General features: G+C 51.8%; 1 long non-coding RNA gene across 1 annotated transcript; it reads left to right on the top strand.

The window, feature by feature from the left end:
• The first annotated feature begins 3346 nt into the window (after positions 1-3346).
• LOC125167552 (uncharacterized) lies at positions 3347-20946 on the top strand. Its single transcript, XR_007152827.1, has 3 exons — positions 3347-3439; positions 16484-16590; positions 17898-20946. It is a non-coding gene; the product is annotated as an uncharacterized LOC125167552 (long non-coding RNA).
• The last annotated feature ends 948 nt before the right edge of the window (positions 20947-21894 follow it).

Raw genomic sequence — 21894 nt, 5'->3', positions numbered from 1 at the left:
CAGTCCGGACACAATCAGTTCTCTAGGAGAAAAACACTGGAAGGCAGAGGGAGGTAATAACAACCAGAACTGCCTACTATGTGCAAGGTTTGGTACTTGCTGCTTCAGTCCCGGCACTCCTCATTCTGTTTGTTTTGTTTTTTTTTTTTAACATTTTATTTATTTTTGAGAGAAAGAGAGAGGGAGCACAAGCAAAGGAGGTGCAGAGAAAGAGGGGGACAGAGGATCTGAAGCAGACTCCGGGCTGACAGCAGCGAGCCTGATATGGGGCTCAAACTCACGAACCGTAAGATCATGACCCGAGCAGAAGTCAGACGCTCAACCGACTGAGCCACGCAGACGCCCCCGCACCCCTGATTCTCTCAATAATACCGACAGATGGAGTAACTGAGGCTCACAGATGTCACCCAGCTCCAGCCAAGGCCAGTTGGGGAGCTTTCCTGCAAGTTCATGTCAGGGTGGGAGTGATTTCAGAGGCGAGTCGTAAGAAAAGAGAATAGCTAGGCTCCTCTCACCTGGATGTCCTAGGACCCCAATCTTTTCCCTCTTCAATCCCCCTCAGAGGCCAGGTGTAGGGATAGAAGAATTTTGGAAATTTTGATCTGAAAAGGAAAACATTTTGTTTTCTTTCTTTCTTTTTTTAAGAGGGAGTTGTTAGGGTGTTTATATATTGGGTTCTTGGCATAGCACCTGGTAGACTTGATGGGATTTCAAAATGGAGTCACTAATGGAAATTCTACACCGGGGACTTTCCAAAGAAATTGCTAACGGAAAGCGACCTGTGCTCGGGGACTGGACTGTCCTCCAGGCAGTCACAGCTGTGCACAGAAGGCATTAGGGCCTGACTGAAATGTTATGGCAGGGGTCACCTCCCAGACTTGGCTTTGTACAGGAAGCACAGCCAAGGAGGAGCCGAAGCAAAAGTATAAAAGCAGATGCGAAGGCACAGTACTCCAGCTGGCCATCAGTCTGTCCCTGGGTGTAGATCTGAAGACATTTAGCCTTGGACACGGGCGGGCAGGTGGGTGTAAGAGCCTAATCGTGACTCCTGGGCAGGAGTGGATAGCCTGGGAGGAGCGAGCTCCTAATTCCGATCTCCAAACATCCCTGAGACTGCAACAGCCCTCCATTCTCAACCCCGGCGGTTCACTAGCATTACCTGGTGAGCTTTTAAATAAATACAAAAGCTCAGGGCTCCCCCGGATGGATTAAATCACAATCTTTAGGGGAGGGACCCAGGTGTGGTACACATGAAAGCGTTTCATGTGATTCTATCATGAACTTGCAGCCTAAGTTCAAAACCTCTAATACAGCCCAGGCAGCCAGTGATCACAAGAATCAACTGAAACATTCTTTCAAATAATTTCACCAAGTCTCTCCCCTGGAGATCTCCAGTCAGTGTATTATCATCATTATAACCACCACTTCTGACATGTCATAGTTTTACTTGTGCGTATGTTCCTGTTTTGCACCCATCACTAGATTGTAAGCTCTGCAGGGAGGAGACTTGGTCTTATTTTGTTGGGGTGTTTTCAGTATGGAACCAAGGGCAGACAGATCATCATGGGGGCTCCATGGATGCCCCGTGGACGTTTCTTGAATGAGTGAACATGTTCTTTTGCACTTTGTCACTTCTACCTTGTGACCCAAGTCAAGGAAGAGGTGGAGCTGCTGCAATAGAAATATATATATATATTTTTCACCTTTATTTCACTTTCCTTTATAGATCAAAAGTCCTGCTGTTAGAAACATAAAGATGTATTTGATATGGAACTTGATTTCATTCTATAATCCAGTTTGGGTTATTTGGAGACCTGAAAGACCTAGAGAAAACCAGTCATATTCAGGAAAAAAAAAAATACTTTCAGAAGTTTTCAAGAGAAAATCCCCTAACCCCACCCGATTTTTTTTTCCTGAAAATTTCTGCTTCCTTGTGGAATTTATTTACCATGTAACTACTGTTAGCCGTGGGACGAGACAGTTACAGTTCAGAGTGATAACATGTGCCTTCTGTTGTAGGATGGGCCATTCATTTAGGGCCCACCAACAAGCTTGCTTCGGATAAAACTAGGACACGCTGTGGATTGTAGGACCTGTTCTAATTTCAGACGTACAAATGTAGAGAGAGGGAAGCGTGCATTTTAGAATTAGTAAAATACCCGAAGTGGTGAGAGGTACATTCAGATCCAAAGGGCTAGCCCCGTGGAGGGTTCTGGAGTGTGGCTGGGCACAGAGAGCTGGGGGCTGAGCGGGGAGGCTGGAGAGGGCCGCAAGGGTCAGGTCGTGACCACCCGCGTAGGTGGGCGACTTTAGTCTCAGGTTACACATGTAGCACCGACCCCCGTCCCACCTCAACACTGCCCTGTTGCGCAATAAATTCTATGGTCGCCCTACGGCTAAGCCATCTGGAGATGGATGTACACTCTTTATCCTAACGGCAAGGAGAGCCATTCAGAGGTTTTCAGGGAGCGGAGTAAATAACACGGTCAGATTGGTAAATGTGCATGCGTTATGTGTGCTGGGGGCTTTTGGGATTTGCCGGATGAGAATATTTCTTGAAGAGCTACTATGTTCATGCAAGTCAACATTCTTAAAAGGCAGAAAAGTGGAAATTCTCCCTTCCATCCCTGCCCTCTTCCCACCCCCCCCACCCCCTCCCTAGAGGCAAACCATCCGATCAATTTCTTGTGTGATCTTTCAGAAGTAGTTCACGCACATACAAACAGCTCTTTTTTTTGTCCTTCATACCTACTGTCTCCCAGCCGATCCATTTCTGTAATTTGTACTCCTCTGGCTATTTTTCACTGCGTTTTTAACAGAATTTATGGTCCCTTTTACTCCTTCAGATTTTAGACTTTATTTTAAGAATGAAGTTTGGATGGCTGTCTTTTTTTCTGAGCACTCCGGCTCGGGATCCATTTCCTCCTACTGTTTCATGGCCTCTTCCGGGATCTCTAAGGTCTGTATTTTTCTTCACGGAGGCGATTGCTTCCCTACGTTCTCTTCATTTTGCGGTTAGAGTTTTCATCTGCTCTGTGGCAACATTTTTTGGTGTATCTTCTTTGCCTGCTGTTTGTTTCTCCCCCCACCCCTCCTTTTTTTCTTGTCATTGTTTTGTATAGATTACTTGTCACTGAAGCAGGTGATTTTTTTTTTCTCCTTTCCCATTGCGCCTCCTCTATGACAGTGGACAAGGTTGTCTTCCAGGTGGGCTAAATTTTCCTTATGACCCGGGAGCAATATAAGGGCACTTAGCCTTGAATTCTTTTCACCAATGGCGAGGCTCTTCCCAGCGTGCAAAGTCGCTCCTCCCCTGTTGCCACAGAGACAAACCACTTCCTACAAGTATGGTTAGTCCCGGTCCAGCAGAACCCATGTCACCAGCACGTGCACCTGCTTCCAGCTGTTCCAAAGAGGGATCTCTGCGTTGCTCATCCAGGTGCGCCCCTTACCTTCTTTGCAAGCTGGCAGTTTGGTATGCTCTCTCCGCCTCCTCCTACGAGCGCCTCTGCTGAAGATCCATCGTTTGGGGGTCACTCTTCCGCCTGTTTTGTGTCTTAGGTTCTACTTTTACTAAAAACGGAGTTAGTGCTTTGCTTTCAGTTCCTTTTTGGTTTTGGATTATTTCCAGTAACAGAAGGGGGCATTGTTACCTTTACACCATCTTGGAAACAGAAGTTCAGCGATCACGTTGGCTGTGGCACGTGGGGAATAGACCCACGGCAGAAAGACTGGAGGTGGGTGGGCCAGTGAGGAGATCATCTCGACATTGGGGAGCTGGTGTTGGAGAGGAAGAGAAGTGGAACCAAGACAGACTTTGGAGGCAGTGTGGATGACTTTCACTGGCTGACTGCATGTTTGAGTGGGTGTGGGGGACCATTTCAGGGCTGGCTACCAGAAGCCGCTTGTGATGTAGCAGGGAGCTAGCTTCCTCTTCCGCGGCTTCCCACCCAGTTCCAGGCCACATCTGGTCAGGCTGGGCCCTCTGGGAAGACCACAGAGGAATCCTAATGGGGCAGTGAGCAGCCCATCACTTCCCTGGAAGGTCCCCTGCAGATATCTGGATGAAACTCGGGACTGCTAGACCCATCTGGGAAGACCTAAGGCAGTCAGAGTTCCTTGTCATACCCCCACATTTCTGTCCTATTAACCAAGTCTCCTGGATGACGAGACCTGAAAATAGGTTTGCAAAATTGAAAAAAAAAAAAAAAAAGGCAAAAATTACTCCTGACATCCCAGGATTTGCTGCCAAGTCTTGGTGGGGGTGGATGTGACACATACTGGAGGTCATACAGTCCACCCCCCTGCCTTCAGAAAGGCATTCTAGGGTATCTAAGCCGCACAAACTGAACAGAGAGCTTTGGCTTTCCCTAAGGTTCTGCGGGGGTGGATCTGATTTTTATTTTTAATCAGACTGTGATTAAGTCCTGGGCATTTTCTTTGGGTTTGTGTTTTGGTTTTTTTCTCCCCCCCCCCCCCCCCCAATGTTCAGTCAGCGTTGAGAACTGAGGGCTACCTAGTCTCAGAGATGGTCAGAGCTTGAAATTAGGAATCTGCTGCTCCTATGCCTGTTCATTCCCATCCAGGAATACAGCTGTCTGCCTGTGTCCAAGATGAAATGTCACTGATTCCACTCCTGGGGGACGGTTGATGGCTGCTGCCACAATCACCCAGGTAGAGTACCTTTTGTATCTGTTTGGTTTTGTTGTTTTTTTAATACTTTTACCTTGGCCCCTCCTAGGATATGATTCTTGACCCAGCTCACTCGGGTTACAGCAGGGCTGGCCTCAAGCTGTCTTGCACACAGCTCTGATATCCTGGAACAGCCTTTCCAACTTAACGTAAGCTGTTCCCTATTAGTGATTTCTCTGGAAAGTCTCCAGCAATTCCCAAGCTAGTTATTAGGGCTCTTAAGGATTTACTTTAGCAAGAATGATCCTGGGATGTTGACTTTCTGCCCCTAAAAAGCCCAGGCTCTGTTCCACGATGGAATGTTACACAATGGTTTTAAATGGTGCTTATGTAAGACAGGGTGTTTGGGGAATTTTTTTTTTAAATGGGGGGACAGTGTTTATCACAGGGTGAAAAAAAGCAAGATACAAAATTGTGTATTTTCAAGTATGTTAAAAATATGTGTGTGATAGACTGAAAGGGCGGCTTTTCACCCCACCCATCCCCCCCACCCCACACCCACCCCAATTTCCTTTCCGAGCAATTAAAGCAATATGCTTTTTTGTCAAGTTAATGAAGGATATCTTGTCATCTAACCTTGACAGAGAGGAGGTAAATGTTCTCTCGAGCTAATAAGGTCAGGCAGTTTGCTCACAGGAAATAGCGTTACGAGTATAGTAATAGGAAGAATATTAATTTCTTATGTGTGTCAAATATTATTTGTATGGTTGTGGGTATTTTTGTTCCTGGAAGAATTAGTCTTGAGCTCGTGAGACATGTTGTATTATAGGTACATTGTTGGGTGAAGCGGCTATGGTTTGGAGGAAGGACCCCCCACCCGCCCCGCTCTGTCCCTGCACTTCAGAGAACAGGGCTCCTCCCTCATCCCCTGCACCCCCCTGCAGAGGCCCCCTTGTCTTCCAGACAGGAGCAGCGGTGGCAGCAGTGGAGACGAGCCGTGGTCATTCGGAGCCAGGAGCTGGGAGCGTGGGAGGTACAGGAGTGGATTTAAGAGTCTCTGGTTTGTTTCAGGGAGAGAGGTTGTTCCAGAAGGGGATGAGCTGGATTTCTGAGCAGGAAGAGGTGCGGCGTCAGAGGGGCAACAGCAAAGAGAGGAGAGGAGAAAGACGTCCAAGCAGGAGGGCTCCTGGGCTGGTGCGGGGGTGGGGGGAGGCGCGGAATATCATGAGATACCTACACCACCTTCCCACCCCCTCCAAGTAGGACTCCCATTCTGTAAGACTTGGAGACGGTCTTCTGCTGTCATCCAGTACGGAACTGAAATGTTCTTTAAGGTCCCGGGACCGCTGCCAAGAAAGGTTGCTCAACCTTCTCCCTGGTGGCATGGGCCAAAGCAACACGGTGCATGGCCAGCAACCCCCTACTGGGGATACCTGGAGGTCCTAAGTGAATCTCCAGACGCCCCCTCCCCAGAAGACCCCAGAAAGAAGCCTCTCACAGGAGTTACAAACATATATGCGTAGAAAGACTAGAAGGACATAGGCTAAAAGGTCAACCGTGGTTCCTCCTGGATACCTGGGTTAGGGGTATCATAGTTTCCTGCTTCTTTATGTTTTTCTGAGACTGTCAACTTTTTAATAATAAGAGGCATGTGCTATTTTTATAATCAGGAGGCACAAAAATTCCACGCCCACTTGCCCAGGGAGGTCTCAAATCTGGAGGTTTCCGAGAAAGAGGCAGATTTGCCGGGGTGGGGGTGTGGCAGTTGCGGATACGTGGGACTGGTAGCAACCCCGAGGGGCCATCCAGTCCACCACCCCCCCCCCGCCTCTGAGACGAAGTACCTGAACAAGACGCAATATCTGAACTCCTTCCCTACGCCGGAAACCACCCCTTGCCCTCCTCCCCCTTCCACCCCCAGCAGAACCCCGAAAGACGCTCAGCTTCATACCAAGTGTCCCTGTTGCTCCTGTGGTGGCCCCAGCATTGTGCAGAACAGAAACCAGGGCTCCGATAGCTAGATGGAAAATAGGGCAAGATCCTCCTGCAAGGTCTCTGCTCCGAGGTGGCCCTTAGAAAACCCAGGCACCCACGGGGAGAGAGAAGTCAAGCTGAGCCCCAGGTGAGCAAGAGGGAAGAGAGAGGGAGGCCCGCTGGGCTGCAGAGAAGCAACCCTGGAAGCTCCCTTTCTTCCAGCCCCCTTCCTTTCTTTTCTCTCTGACAGCAGGTGGTACCACAACAGGCATATTGGGTACAAAACAACAAAAGCTGAAACTTCCAGGAGCTGAGAGCCTGGTCAGGGAGTAAGGTCCAGCTGGGAGAGTTAATTTCTTAGCCCAAGAGCTTGATTTCCAGAAGTTGTCCCTGTGCCAGATGGGAGGGGGGTTTGTTGGGGCGAGAAAGAAACAAACACGGTGATGTGCCAGCCCTTGAAGAATAAGGGCACCCCCCCTTTTTTTTTTACACTTATTTATTATTTTTGAGAGACAGAGACAGAGCACAAGTGGGGGAGGGCAGAGAGAGAGAAGGAGACACAGAATCTGAAGCAGGCTCCAGGCTCTGAGCTGTCAGCACAGAGCCCGATGCGGGGTTCGAACTCACAAACCGTGAGATCATGACCTGAGCCGAAGTCAGACCCTTAACCTACTGAGCCACCCAGGTGCCCCAGGCTTCCCCTTTTAGATGGGGTTGGAGGAAGAGGTCTGCACTGAGGCTTAGGTCACACTGCATGTAGAAAGTTCTAGAGTGCCAGAGATGGAGGAGGGGTGGCTATGCTTTGGAGCAATACTACCAACCCTTCCTCCCACCCCTCCTCCGCCCGCCAAAAGATGTCCATGTCCTTATCCCTGGACATAGTCACAATTTACATGGCAAAGGGGTCTTTGCCAATGTGATTAAAGATTTTGAGATGGGGAGATTATCCTGGATTATCTGGATGGGCCCAGTGTAATCACAGGGATCCTTCTAAGAGGAATCAGGAGGCTCAAATAGAGAGGAAGGATGTAAGGATGGAAACAGCCAGGGAGGAGAGGACTCTATGATGCTGGCTTGGGGGGAGGGGCCAGAAATCAAGGTGGGGGCCTAGAAGCTGGAAGAGGCAAAGAGATAGGTTCTCCCCCAGAGCCTCCCGGAGGAACGTAGCCCCGTGACCCACTTCAGACTGCCAACCTCAGACGGTAAATTCGACTGGTTTTAAGCCACCAGATTTGTGGTAATTTCTTACGGCAGCAGTAGAAAACAAATACAGCCCCTTCCTGCCCTCCTCCTGGTCCCTGTGAAGCAATCATTTGAGCTACCTCTAGAACAAGAAATGCGAACATGTGTTTGAGATTATACAGTGAAAAATGAGGACAATGTATTTGTAACACCTAAAGGTGACCGAAAACTGCCTTCTGTAAGTTCTAAGAGTTTGATGGGGAAAAAGACCCCAAACCAGGTTTTTCAAACGAGCAGAGAAAATGAACACCACGTGCTCAGGAAAAGGGAGGTGGATGGTCTGGTGCTAAAGTGGGAAGATCCTCTCAGATGTGGTACAGAGTGAAAAAGAACAAGGTAAAGAAAGAACATCTCAGGGGTATCATGTGACCCTACTCCTATCACAAACAAGATACAGTCCTACGCGTATGTGTTCCTTTTTGCTGAAGGAATCACAAGAAAATGTTAGCAAAGATTGCCTTTGGGGGGGAGAGAGAGAAGGTAATAGTACTTAACTTTAAAAATGTTCCTGCTGTTTGAATTTCCTAAATTTATACTTAGGTTTTCCGCCCCCAGTTTTATGGAGATGTAATTGACAGGTAACATTATATAAGTTTTAGGCGTACAACATGACGATCTGATACATGTGTATTTTGTGAAATGATACCACAATAAGTTTAGTGTCCACAAAGTCTAACCTGACCAGGGAGCTTATTGGCTCACTTTGGGTTTTCTTCTTGGAATCTCTCCATATTAAAAAGAAAAAGAGGGGTGCCTGTGTGGCTCAGTTGGTTAAGTATCCAACTCTTGGTTTCAGTTCAGGTTGTGATCTCGTGGTTTGTGGGATCGAGCCCCACGTTGGGCTCTGCTCTGATGGTGTGGAGCCTGCTTGGGATTCTCTGTCTCCCTCTCTCTGACCCTCTCCTGCTGCTCTCTCTTGCTCACTTTCTGTCTCTCAAAAGAAATAAATAAATATTTTAAAAAAGCAAAAGAAAAAGTTTTAAGCAGCATAATAGAAGGCGAGCCTCATATGGAGAAATCAGGCAGACAATCTATCATGGTACGCATGTATTATTTTCTTGCAAACGTGAAACCTGGACTGTTCTGTAAAGTTTACTACTCAGGCTTCTCCTCGGGAGCCAGAGCCAAAGGCAGTTTGAACCCCCCACCCCCAACCCGTCCCCTGTGCTTCTGACATGTGTGATGCAGGTTACAGAGACCCTAAAATCTAACCATGGCCGTGTAATCAGCCTGGTGACGAGGTCTATAGGAAAAACAGATTTGCACGCAGGGCACGGTATTGACACTCGCCAACCCCTCAGCCTCTGACAATCGGGGGCCTTCTCTGGGCCTTTGTCTCTTCCTCTATAAAAAGGAGGAAGGTGAAGATGTTTGTTTTCAAGGTTACCGTGAGGTTTAAATAAGATCATGCTCGGAAGGTGTCCGTGGAAACTGGCCCAGGCAGGAACACGACAAAACAGAGTCTTCTCCTTCCTTTCCCTTTTGTTCCGAGCCTGCCGAGGGCAGAAGGAGGCCCCTGTTCAGCAGGAGAGAGGTAAGCGCGAGTCTTTGTCTAGAAAAGTACAGAGACCTCATAGAGAAGACCAAAGTCGCGGAGCCACACGTCTGTTTCCACATCCGTGTGTTTGCCACCAGCTTACCGTCTCTGCCAAGTCACAGGAGGTTAATAAAGTTGGTGAGCTTTTTACAGCCCAGCAGGCCCATTTTGCCTTCTCCTCGATACACGTTTTCATGTCACCGCAGGAGCTGAAATCCTAGGTGTCATTAACCCACATGCCCGGCACCCGTGACCGTGACCCGGGCGGGGGAAGAACAAGCACGCTTTGTTCCCAGAGCCCCTGGCCTCGAGAGGCTCGTTTTCTGATGAATTCAAACAAGAAACGGGGCGATTCAGCTTTTAACTGCTCCCATGGTCCTCGGGCCTCACCGCACCGAGCCTGAGGGGATCCCAGGATCTGGAGACCCAGAGGACCTTCAGAGTCCTCTGCCCTACTGGCCGTCTCACAGGGCCTCACAGATGCTGACTCTTTTCCCCAGGAGGCAGTCCCTTTTTCTTTTCTCTCTCGTCCATCTGTCCGTGTGTTCAATCCACGCAGTTCTGGGGAGATCTTTAAGCACCAGGCACCGTCCCGGGCTCTGCTCAGGCAGCAGTTAACGACAGTACAGACCCTGCCCTCGTGGCAAGGCCATTCTGGCGGCTGCGGGAGCGCTGAGCTGGTTGTGCAGAATAGGGGGTGTGGCCTTGGCTGAATCAGAAGCCATCGGTCACCCCGTGCTTCCCGAGCACCTAACATGAGCTGGGCAGTGGGGCTGGAAAGAGGTAGATGGATTCCCCAGAGATTTATAGTTGGGGCTTGGTTATATCTGGGGGAGGAAGGGTCAAGGCTGACCGGGTTTCAGAGCAGTTTTGGAGCGGGTGGTTTGGGGGGTGGGGGTGAGAATGAGTCAGGTTTTAGGGATGTTGGGTTTCAGGGCCCAGCGGGTCCAGCAGGCAGTTGGACTCGTGGTCTCATGGCACAGGGTGAGACCTGGACGGGCGGTGTGGATTCAGGAGCCAACAACTGGGTGGGTAGGGGACGTGGAAGAGGGAGAGAGAAGGCCCAAGACAGCACTGTGAGGACCCTCATACCTCAAGGATGGGAACCGAGAAGGATCCCCAGTTTCTAAGAGGAGTGGTCACAGAAGCTAAGGACATAGGGAGAACCAATGTCATGGTGGCCTGTGTCTCCATATGCTACTTCTGAGGGCAGTTTCCTTCAGGAAATCACCCTTCCTCTCCTGTCATTCTTTCATGCGTTTTGAGTGAGGAGGGTCGGTCCTTGGGCAATTGTGTCTCCCAGCCCCTACCGCACGGCTCGGTTTAGGGAGGGCCGTATAAGCTCTCAAGGCCAATGGAAAGCAAGGAGACATGGACTGAGTGAGGGGAGGAAAGGGCGGCTGTTCTTAGAGGAATACTTCTCCCAGAAGAGAGACCCCACACACATACAGCACCCATCCGGCCTTGGAAAGAATAAAGTAAGGATGTGAATCAGGCACCAGTGCAGCCATTCATAATTGTGAGGAGGAAGCCTGGGGTGGCTGGAGATTGTCTAAGGCCTGAGGAGGCAGTCTAAATTGCAGATAGCAGGACAGAGAGCAGCCAATTCTCAGATGACACTGTTTGAGCCACTAGATCAAGCTTCACCTGAAGCCAGCTACCTCTAGGCTTTTCAGTTATGCAAGTCAGTAACTTCCCTTTACTGCCCAGCCCCATTTGAGCAAAGGTATTGTTTGCTTTGCTGCTTGCAACCCAGAGTCCTAATTAATGCACAAGCTGAAGGGGAGGTCTCCTCGGGCCGGTGGGTAGAACATACGATGGGAGGAAAAGTGTCAGGATTTCGGAAAGTTTGACACTTCTGTGTCCCTGAATCATTGTCACCTGCAGAGCCACACTTGCAATCTCTTTACGGGTTTTTGTTGTTGTTGTTGTTGTTGTTGTTGTTGTTGTTGTTGTTTTGTCTCCTGCTGTATCACTTCCCTGACTGTACAGTTAATATTCTAAAGTTGCTTACTCACTTACAAATGAGATGTTGCTGGAAAATAGGTTAGACTCCCTTTCTCCTTATGTTGCCTGTTCAGATGCCGAAGCACCGTCCTCGTAAACCAGGGTCAGCGGCAGGTAACAACACGCCCTGAGTCTCTCTCCACTCAGATCCATCTTCCACACTGCAGCGGAGTGGGCTGTCTGAAACGCACGTTCCTGCTGATAAAACGCTGGTACTTCCCATGGCCTGCAGGGAGAAATCGCAAACCCGCTGGCATGGTGCATGTGATCCCATATGTGCCCATATGTGATCCCAGGTCCTGGGTCACTCTCCTGCGTCCGATACCATCCCCTGAGCCCCGTGCTGCACCAGCTGTTGGTGATCCAACTATCTGAGCGTGCCATGCCCCTCCGCACCTCTGTTCCACTTCCCACTCTGCCTGGAGAGGTAATTAATAACAATAGCTAATGTTTATCGGGCACTTTGGTGCACCAGGCGCTGTACTAAGCGCTGCACAGTGAATTGTCTCATTTAATCCTTACAAATCCCCCATGAATAGTGCCATCCCTCCTCCTCCCCCGGTGTCACCCCGGTCAGTGCCCCAGCAGGTGGGGGAAGATGCTGGAAAGCAGATATGGATCCCGGCTGGAAGTCAACCACCGTAGTTAGACAAAAATATGATAGTTCAGAGGCCAGGAGTTTGAACATAAATTGGGGACCTCTAGGTGAGGAACGGAGGAGGTGGCCATGAGGGTGGGAAACTCCACCTTAGCTGACATTGAGAATCCCCCTCAACTCAAGCAAGGGTCTCCGGGGCCTTACGGAATATGCACTGTTGAGGCTAGGTACTCCAGTCTCCGTTCCGCTGTGGATCCCACGGGTAATAGCTATGCCCAAATTTCCTAGACCCCAAAGACTAGAAGCTCCATGGTGTCCCTGCCAAGCATCTGTGCGTATGAGGGATTGTTTGCATCTTTGACAGTGTTGGAAGCCTGTGTGATGGGGCTGACCACTCCCCCTCTAAGGTCCCCCAGCGCACCCTCCCCACCTCCCAAGCCTGACCCTTTTCTGGTTGGGAAACACTCCCAATTCTCTCCTCCAGCTGTTTCCCCCACCCCCACTCCCTACAAGCCCCGCATCCCTCAGACAACTTAGCATAATTCCCCTGAAAACGTGTTTTCACAAAACAAAAGCCAGGAAGGGGAGGGATGTCTTCAGGGTGCTTGGCAACAGCAGCCTCTGGCTGGCTCCCCCTGCAGCACAGAGGCCTCTGGGAACAGAACTCACAGACACTGGGCCCCCTCCCATGCTGGGGGCACATCTGCTGCAGAAGGAGCCAAGGAAGCACACGTGAGCCCCTCCCCTCCCACCTCCGGTTGCAATTGCATAGTCATTTGATGAATGACCGTCTCTGGTGTTCGCGAGTTGACCATAAATAGGCTGAAAGAGGGCAAGGTTTTGTGCCTCTTTTCTTCACTTTGGCCCTAGCACAGGCCTAGCACACAGTAGGGCTCAGTTAGTGTTCTGGAAGGGAGAGAGAGAGGGAAGAGAGAGAGAAAGGAGGGAGGGAGGGAGGCAGGAGAGCAGGTAACATACAGCCTGAGAGAGAGCCCTTGATTTCCCCTTTATCCCCTCCTCTTTTCCTGGAGCCCCGCCTACGGGCTTCGTATTCCCACACCTGGCAGGGAGAAGCGCGCTGCCTGCTGGGAACACCTTGGTAAACTGCTCTCTGCAGTGTGTGTGGGGGTGGGGGGGGCAACTAGATAGGGGGCCCCCTAATCAGAAGCTGTGCAGCTTCGCAGGAAGCACACAGACTTCAGAGTCCGGCAGAGCTGAGGACTAATTACAGCCTTGTGACCATGGGCAAATTATTTATTCTCATCTGCAAAATGGAGGTGCTTCTTTTTAGGACAGGAGCTGCTAGTAAGTAAGTGTGCCTGGCGAAGGGCAGGCGCTCAAGAAACGGTGCCATTGTCATTTACATGCCATTCTGAGCTTCATTCATTCAACCCATACTAATGAGCACCCCCAGGCCCTCACCTCACTGGGCTTCCTCTCAGAAAGCCCCACAGGCCCCTTACTTTTCTGCTGGGCAAACACAGAGCACCCCCTGTGCTAAGGGGCCAGGGATCTGGGGATGAAGAGGATAGAATCCTGTACATTGAGGGGGGGGGGGTCACATCTCCCCTCAAGACATTCTGGTCCCCCGGTCTTTCCTTCTCCTTCTCCAATCCGCTTGGGCTCCAGTGTCCCCTGGACTCAGTCACTGTCTCTCTGGAAGAAGCCACTGCGAGGCATCCTGAGCCCGGGTGCTCCTGCTGTCCTTCCCCTGTCCTCTGCTCACCACTAGTGCAGGCCCAGAAGGAGGGGGGAGGTCAAACTCTTCCCTCGGCTCCTCTCCCTGACTGTGAAAATTCCAGATCTTTCTTGCTGGCTCTTCTGTGACTCCTCTTTTATATCCCAGCTTCTCCCAGCTGGAAGAAGACAGGTAGGAGGAAGGAAAATGCAGCCTCACCGAGGACGCCTCCTTTCTAGAAGGGCTTCCCAGGCTCAGAGAGGGAAGAAAAAGTTTGGTACCATTCAGGTATTGGTGATGCTGGGCCTCATCGCTGCCTCATCCTCCTCCTTCCCACCGCCCCATCCCCCCACCCCTCTCTTGGGGATATTTGAATTTCAAAAAAGGAGCATGGGGATCTGACAGAGGACTTGTATACAGAATATATAAAGAACTCCTACAAATCAATAAGGGAAAAAAAAAAAAACCAGTGAATATATAAGCAAAAGACTTAGAGCGGCGGCTTCACACAGGAGGGTGTCCAGATAGCCAATACCCATGAAAAGATGCTCGGCTTCGTGGGCCATCACGGAAACTGAAATCAGAATCATACCACCATGGAAATTAAAAAGACAGGTCATGTCAAGTTTTGGTGAGGGTGCGGGGTACCTGGAGCCCTCATGAGCTACAGGTGAAAGAGGAAGGTGGCATAACCCCTTTGGAAAACAGTTCAGAAATATCACTAAACATGGACATACTCAGACCGACCCCCAAAACCCTGAGCCTGAGTATACACCTAACAGAAACTAGTTTCTAAAACACCGAAAGTCCTGTACAATCGTGTTCGCAGTAGAGCTATTTGTAATCGTCGTGAACTGGAAAGGACCCAAACTACCCTGGGTGGTGAATAAATGAATACAATATGGTAAATTTAGACGCAGGAAATGTGTGCGGCAGTGAGAATGAATGAACTTCGGCCACCTGCAACACCATGAATCGCACAAACGTAACACTGAGTAAAAGAAGACACATTCTTCTAAAGGTGACCGCATTAGTTAAAGGGCCAAAGACCAGCAAACCTTAAATCTACCGATGGTGTTAGAAGTCGGGACGGTGGTTACCTTCAGGACGGAGACAGGCACGAAGGGATTCGGGCGAGGGTGCTAAAATTCTGCTTCCTGATCTGGGCAACGGTGACGGGCCGGGTTCACTTTGCAAGGATTTGAGTGGTCCATAATTCAAAGAGCTTTGCACCTTTCTGTATGCATGTGGCACTTCAACAAAAAGGAAGGTTACTAGACAAAGAGGCGGGGTGGGAAAGAAGGTTGCAAGGGCACCGTTCAGGCTGAAGGCTCAGCCGCAGACTCAGATGGACGCGAGTGCTGATAACAGCGGACCACTGGTTAGGGAGCCCCTGGGATCCGCAGCGGTGGGAGGGAGGGAAGGCAGGGAGGCAGAGGCAGAGGCAGAGGTCACAGTGCAGTACGGGCCCACTGACAGCCTCAGCTGACCTCTCAGGGAAGTCCTGGGGCTAGATCAGCCCCTCAGAGTTGTCTTGACTTGGGCCACAACGGCCAGATCCTTACCTTCTGGCACCGGTCGCTCCCTGAATGTGGGCTGCGGCGGGGGGAAGCGGGGGGAGCTGGCATACAGCCCCCTCTGCAGCTGGGGCCATCCTGCAGGAGCTGACCGCTGAAAGCCACCTGCCACAGCCCTTCCAGCAAGCCCCCCCCCCCAAGAGGCATGTGGGCGGCCACCAAAGGCAGCCTGCCACCTGAGTGGAAAAGATCTTTCGGCCTGGAAAGGTTTTTCTGAGACCCCTCAGCCCAGCACTGGTCATCTGGTTAAACTCTCCCCGGGGCACGCCTCACTCACAGACCTGCCTCGCATTGCAGCCCGCGGCCATCTCCCCACACGGAACCAGAGGCCCGGATGCACCATGGTGCTTTTGTAGTTTCCTTCCCACACCTCCGCAAAATCCTCCCCTCACCTGGATGCCCTCACCTCGGACTCACTCGGTGAAATCCGGCCAGCCTTTAAGACTCAGGAGGCACCTCTTCCAGGAAGCTCTCCCTGATCCTATACCTTTCCTAGGAAGGGTGGCCCTTCCTCTTCCGAGCCTCCTCCGAGCACCCTAGCCCCCCACCTTTTGTAAAACTCTTATTGCACTATTTGTTTATCTGACCATGTCTCTGACTGGTAAAGCCAATTTGATGGGGAGATGCCTTATTGATCCACTGCACAAACGGATGGCTGCCATTTGAGTTCCGCCGGGGAGCCTGGCACTGTGCCGTGCACTGGAGCCTGAATTCACATAATTCTAACGACCCTGCGAGGGGAGAGGGGAGCACCTGCCCGCCATCATGCCATCACACCATCACTAAGCATCAGAGTTAATACACACATGGGAGTCGCTGCGAAGCCTCCAAGTCCTCCGGAAGGGAGGGAGGGAAAGGAAGAGGAGGGCAGGGAGAAGGAAACAGAGAAGAGAGGAAGGGAGAGAGCTAAAGAGGAGGACAGGAAGGAAGGAAGGAAGGAAGGAAGGAAGGAAGGGGGGAGGGCTCCTCTGTTCAGCCCCTATGGGCAGCCCATTCCACCTGCTGGCTCGCTGCTGGCGGCTGGTGAAGGGACTTGCTGGGTTGGGGGGGGCAGCTCTCTCCCCTCCCCAAGCCCTGCCCATCACTCGTTCCCAGAAGCCCCTCATCCTGGCCTGGGGGAAATGCAGTTGCAAATCACTGCCTATCTGTGGAGGAAGGTCCCTGGGCCAGGGCTGAGCAGGGGCACGGTCAGTTCGCAGTTTAATGCTGACGTGTGCCTCCTTTCTTTCCACCCCCAGTGCTCCCTTTGAAGAACTGCCTCGGGGTTCACGTTGCAGCATCAAACAGGGACAGAAGGTGCATCTCGCCTTAGCAGTGGGAGCGTCTACAGCTTAAGTCGCTGGAGGTGCGTGACACACGGAGCGCTCCACTGAGTGAGTGCTCCACTGAGCCCAGAGCGTGAGGGGTGGGGGCTTCGCCCTTGGACTGGGAGCAGCAGGTGGACACACAGACCATGAGACAGACACACAGATATGGTCGTGCGTGCAGATGTGCCCGAGAGCATCCGGAAGCTCACGGACACAGGTGCGTGCGAGCCCCAGCGTGCGTCCAGAGAGCAGTGTCATGTGCACGTACACACATGCACCATACATGTGACACGCACGTAAACAGACGCACACCGTCACACGCAGACGCACAGACACACACCCAGAGGTTCCTGGCAAAGAACGTAATCTTGTCCTCAGCGTCTTGCCCCCGAGGGTCTACTGATTCCCTCCCCGAATGTCTCACCTAACCGTCCCTCTTCCCCACCTCCCACGGCCCTGTCTCCCTTTACCCCCCCACTTGGACCCCTGGACGACAGCCACAGGGTCCCCACCTCTCTTCTGGCCCTAGACACAAGAGCAGGGGCTGTGTGGGTATCGGGCAGATCTGATCCCATCACTCCGCTGCTTAAAACCCGTCTGCCGCCTCCCCATTCCCCCCAGATGCAGTTCAAATCCTCTGGCCTCCCAGAAAAGGCCCTTTGCGATCTGGCTTCAGCTCGTGGCATGAGCTGGCACGGAGCCCCACGCACTTGGCGCTCCAGCCGAGGGACTCCTGCAGGAGGCCGCCCTGCACCACACTCGCGACCGTACCGTGCGCGCTGCGGGAAGCTCCCTCCTCCTGGCTTCCCTCGTGGTTCCTTTGCTAAGCTACCACTCGGCCATCCCTCGAGGCCCAGTTCAGCCGCATCTCTCCACTTCACCCCGATATTCAAGGCACAGCCACCGTCCTGCCCCACCGCTTTCACAGGCGTTTGGTTGGCCCTCACCCGTGTCGCTGTCACCGGTGTGCACACCAGCCTCTCCCGCGGAGCTCCCAGCATGGCTGATACGAAGCCCAAAACGTACTGTGGGTGCGGGCCAGGGAATGAATTGGCCTGTATGATGCTCACCTCACACGAGGTGATCTCGCCCGGCTAGGTGATCCCTCGGGCACGCACGTGACTTCTCTGAGCTCTGCCTCCGCGCGGGTGAAGGGGCATCTTGCTGCAGTTACTGGTGGGGGCTGTCACCGGGATGCATGTAAAGAGCTGGGCTGAGTGGCTAACGCATGGTGGGAACTCCATCAATAATAGCCAAGCTTGCTGTTGCCAGTGTCTATTTTTATTTCCACTGAGGTCTTCCCACCACTGTTTTCTGATTCTCGTCCCCCTCACTGCCTACTCAGTTTAGTGCCGGGCTTCCAGGACTGACTCACTGATGGTTCTCTGTGGGATTGATCGACTACACGGCTCTCTGAAGGCTTGTTTGCCGTCCGAGGATTCTGAGCTGAGCACCGCGCCTTCTCCCTCCCAGCCTCCCCCGAGACTGGAAGGCCAGAGCCACGGAGAGTCCGGTCCCCCTCCCTTCTCCCCAAGCTCAACAGCTGCTCTGTTCTGAGTCCCGTGAACCGAGCCAAGTTGGGACCTGGGGGGACGGGAACAGCTGGGCCTTTTTGCCCCAAAGCGCAGAGTCATTGCCGCCAGCCCCCCAGCAGCTGCGCCCCCCCCCCCCCCGCCCCACTCCAGGATGCTGCACATGTGGCTGGGGTTCCCATAGCAACCTCTGTGGGGACCTGCCACCTCTACTTCACTCCTCCTCCTCCTGGACTTGTGTGAGAGGTTGGGGCGAAGACGAGGGGAGAGGGCCATCGGGCACTTTCACAGGCAAACACCTCCAGTCCGGCGAGGAACGCGCTGTTACTATCATTTTACTGGCAAGGAAACCGAGGCCCAAAGGCATCGGCTTCTAGCCCCAGTTCGCCCACCAGCCAACAAGAGCACTGATCTGCAGCCACATCCGTTTGCACTGATGCGGCCAGCAGCGGTCAACACCGGTCAGGGGCTCTGGCCGTGAGCAGCTGAAACTGACCAGCCCCCACTACGGTGAACAAGGAAGCGTGGATGGAAGGACGGTGGTGCAGCTCCAGAAAGAGACAAGTGAGACCCATGACTGATAAGGACAGGAACAGGGCGGCTTTGAGGACCCGGGGTGGAGCAGGAACGAATGGACACTCATTTCGTCGGAATGAATAAACTGTTTTGCAATCTTCCTGTCTCTCCACGTAGGACTCGGGTTCAGGCCTGGGGCCAGTGCCACCTGTTGGCCGGGAGGGGGCAGACGCTGTGATCAACAGTCCTACCAAGACTGTATCTCATGGGGTCGGGAGTGGTCTCCAAATTAAACTCGGGATGCGGCTTCCAGAAGAAAGGGGAACGAATGCCAGGCAGGCCAAAGCTCAAGTTCCCCTGACCATCCCGTGGTGATGGGCACGCAGGGTGGGAGACTTCCTACAGGGAATGAAGAAGGGGATAGAAGATGCATAGAGGGGGCGCTTCTGAGAAAAGCTAGGGCCAGCAGCAGTGAGGAGACAGGCACCCAGAAGAAAGAAGGTGTAAGCCAACCTGTCTGCTTTCATGGGAACAAAATGCACCTATGTCCACCCTGTTAACTGATCATCCTTCAGCACCCCAACACACACACATTCCTTTTCTCGTTAGCTTCTTACCCAATATTTAATTCCCAGGATCGTGGACAACTGTCTAGCATCAGCCTTGGTTGACAGAAAAAGTCCGGTCACCTTCTAATATTCTATACAATTTACTTATTATAGTCATTGTTTATGGCCTGCCTCTCCTGTCCTTTCTAGAATATGAGCTCCAGGAGGGCAGGGATTCTCTCCTGTTTGTTCACTGCTATATCCCTCATGCCTGAGGGAGTGCCTGGCACATAGTAGGTGCTCAATAAATGTTTGTTCAATGAGTGAGGAAGTACCAAGCACTCCGATAGGCGTGTGGGATACAACAGTGAACTAAAGGAAGGTCCTGACCTCATGGAGCTATAGTCTAGTGAGACCCAAACCACAGCAAAAATAGATAGCAAAAGAACAGAATGAAAATACTGAAAATTGTAATATATGCTTTGAAGGAAACAAGTATTTTTTAAAAAAGGAATAAGGAAGCGGGAAATCAAGATATGGCAGTCATAGGACAGAAGTCCTCTCTTCAGCAACATCTATTTAAAGGGAGAGCTAAAGGATAGGAAGGGGCTGACCACAAGAGGTGTGAAGGCAATTCTTCCCAGAAGTGTAAAGAGCATGTGCAAAGGCCCTGAGGCTGGGAAAGAACTCAGTGTGTTTGGGAAATGGAATGACGAGACCAGTGTGGCTAGAGTTTAGTAGCCAAGGGCCAGAGGATACAGGTTGAGAATGGAGAGCGTGCCGGGCACCAGGCCCCCGGGGGCCTTGTCAGCCATGGTGCTTGGATTGCATTGCGGGAAAGGTGGGAAGGTGTTAAGGCATTTTTCGCATGAGTGCTTGACCCTGTTTATGATGCAAGCTGATCACTCTGTTCTGGCTGCCAGGTGGAGAATACACTAAATCAGGGCACGGTGGACCGGTCACTAGGCACTTGTGGCAGTCCAGATTGAGCACAGGTGGTCCAAGGCAGGGGACAGTGGGCCACTCTCAGGTCACCTCTCAGTTAAATCAGCTTGGATGATATCACCCTCTGGGGGCCGTAAAGGTACCCCCCAGCCCCAGTCTGCTACTCCCAGTCCATGGGTGATGGATGGACCCACTGATGATCTGGCTGGGCCCTGTGCCTAAGTGACGGGTGACAGATGGGGTTGGAACAGAATGCTCTGAGCCATGTGGCCAATGCACTGCTCTGAGGAGGACTTGGGAGCCAGGAGTTAATTTAAAGAAAGGAGTGGGGGAGCTCAAGATCGCTTCCTCCACTGCTCAATTAGCGGAGAGGGCTGTAGGGAGCTGGAGTTTTAAAGATCCCCTTAATCATCTTCTGTCTGCCTGGCAGTGTGCAGGAGTGTGGCAGGGATAATTGCACCTACCCATTAACAAATGCAATTAAGGCTCTGGGGCCTCCAGCACCCCCTTCTCCAATGAAACAGCAGATGAGGGGCCCATGGGGGTGGCCTTTGAGATGAATCACTTGAAGCTGAAAACTTGGAGGCTGGAAGTCTGGACAGAGAGGCGATTACAGTCGATAAAATCGTGATGGGAAAGGAGAGACTCTTATCTACTCCCAGCCTGCTCCAGCTTGAGGCCCTCCGGGCAGCTGGATGGCCATTCTTTAGGGCAAATTAGAATTTCTGCTTTACACAGAGGACAGCCAATATTTGGAACCCACCAACCAGCGCCTCAAGCCAGCCGCTTCCTCTCTGCCAAGCACACACTCACAGAGTGTCTAGATGCAAGAGAATTCCTAGGTAATTCATGCTGTGAGAAACTAGGCTGTCTAGTGTATGGGGAGGGAGGGCATGGGGGGTGGGGGGTGGGGCATGCTCCTAGCCTGTGAAGAGGGGAGGGGTGGAGGGAAGGGAACTTCCTTGGGCAGCTCCAGTAGGCCAAGCTGTGCTCCCTCCTTCCCTATGCGCCATGTTCTTTCTTTTTCTTTTTTAAAATATTTATGTAATTATTTTGAGAGCGGGGGAGGGGCAGCGAGAAAGGGAGAGAGAGAGAGAATCCCAAGCAGGCCCCAGACTCGGGGATCGATCTCACAAACGGCGCGATCATGACCTGAGCCAAAATCAAGAGTTGGACGCTTAACCCACTGGGCCACCCAGGTGGCCCAGGCCATCTCCTTCCTTTCTTTTTAAATTATTTTTAACTTTTTTTTTCAAACATTTATTCATTTTTGAGAGACACAGAGCGTGTGGGGGGTAGGGGCAGAGAGAGAGGGAGACACAGGATCTGAAGCAGGCTCCAGGCTCCGAACTGTCAGCACAGAGCCCGACGTGGGGCTCGAACTCATGAACCATGAGATCGTGACCTGAGCCGAAGTGGCAGGCTTAACGGACTGAGCCACCCAGGCGCTCCTCCTCTCTTTTAATCCAAATCCCAACAGCTTCAGAGGAGGGACATGAGCTCTGTTACAGATGATGGAATAGAAGCTTGGGGAATTCAAATGCTTTGTCTAAGATCACAGACCTAGCTGGGGTAGAGCCGGGATTTGAACCCTGGCCTGTCTGACATCCAGCTCTTCCCTCGCCTCTTTGAGATCACGGCTGCCAGGATCTTGCCCCTGTGCGCCATGGGGATGGGCTCCGGCAGACATTTCAAATGCTATTCCCAACTCTCTCCCACCTCCTCCCTGCCCCTGGCTGGATCCCAAAACTTCTGAAAGGAGCCTCTGTGGTTCCTGACACGGCCTGAGGTAGGACTTGAC

Source organism: Prionailurus viverrinus, chromosome B3, assembly GCF_022837055.1.
Source record: "Prionailurus viverrinus isolate Anna chromosome B3, UM_Priviv_1.0, whole genome shotgun sequence".
NCBI classification, from domain to species: domain Eukaryota; kingdom Metazoa; phylum Chordata; class Mammalia; order Carnivora; family Felidae; genus Prionailurus; species Prionailurus viverrinus.
This window is presented reverse-complemented; position numbering and strand designations above follow the sequence as displayed.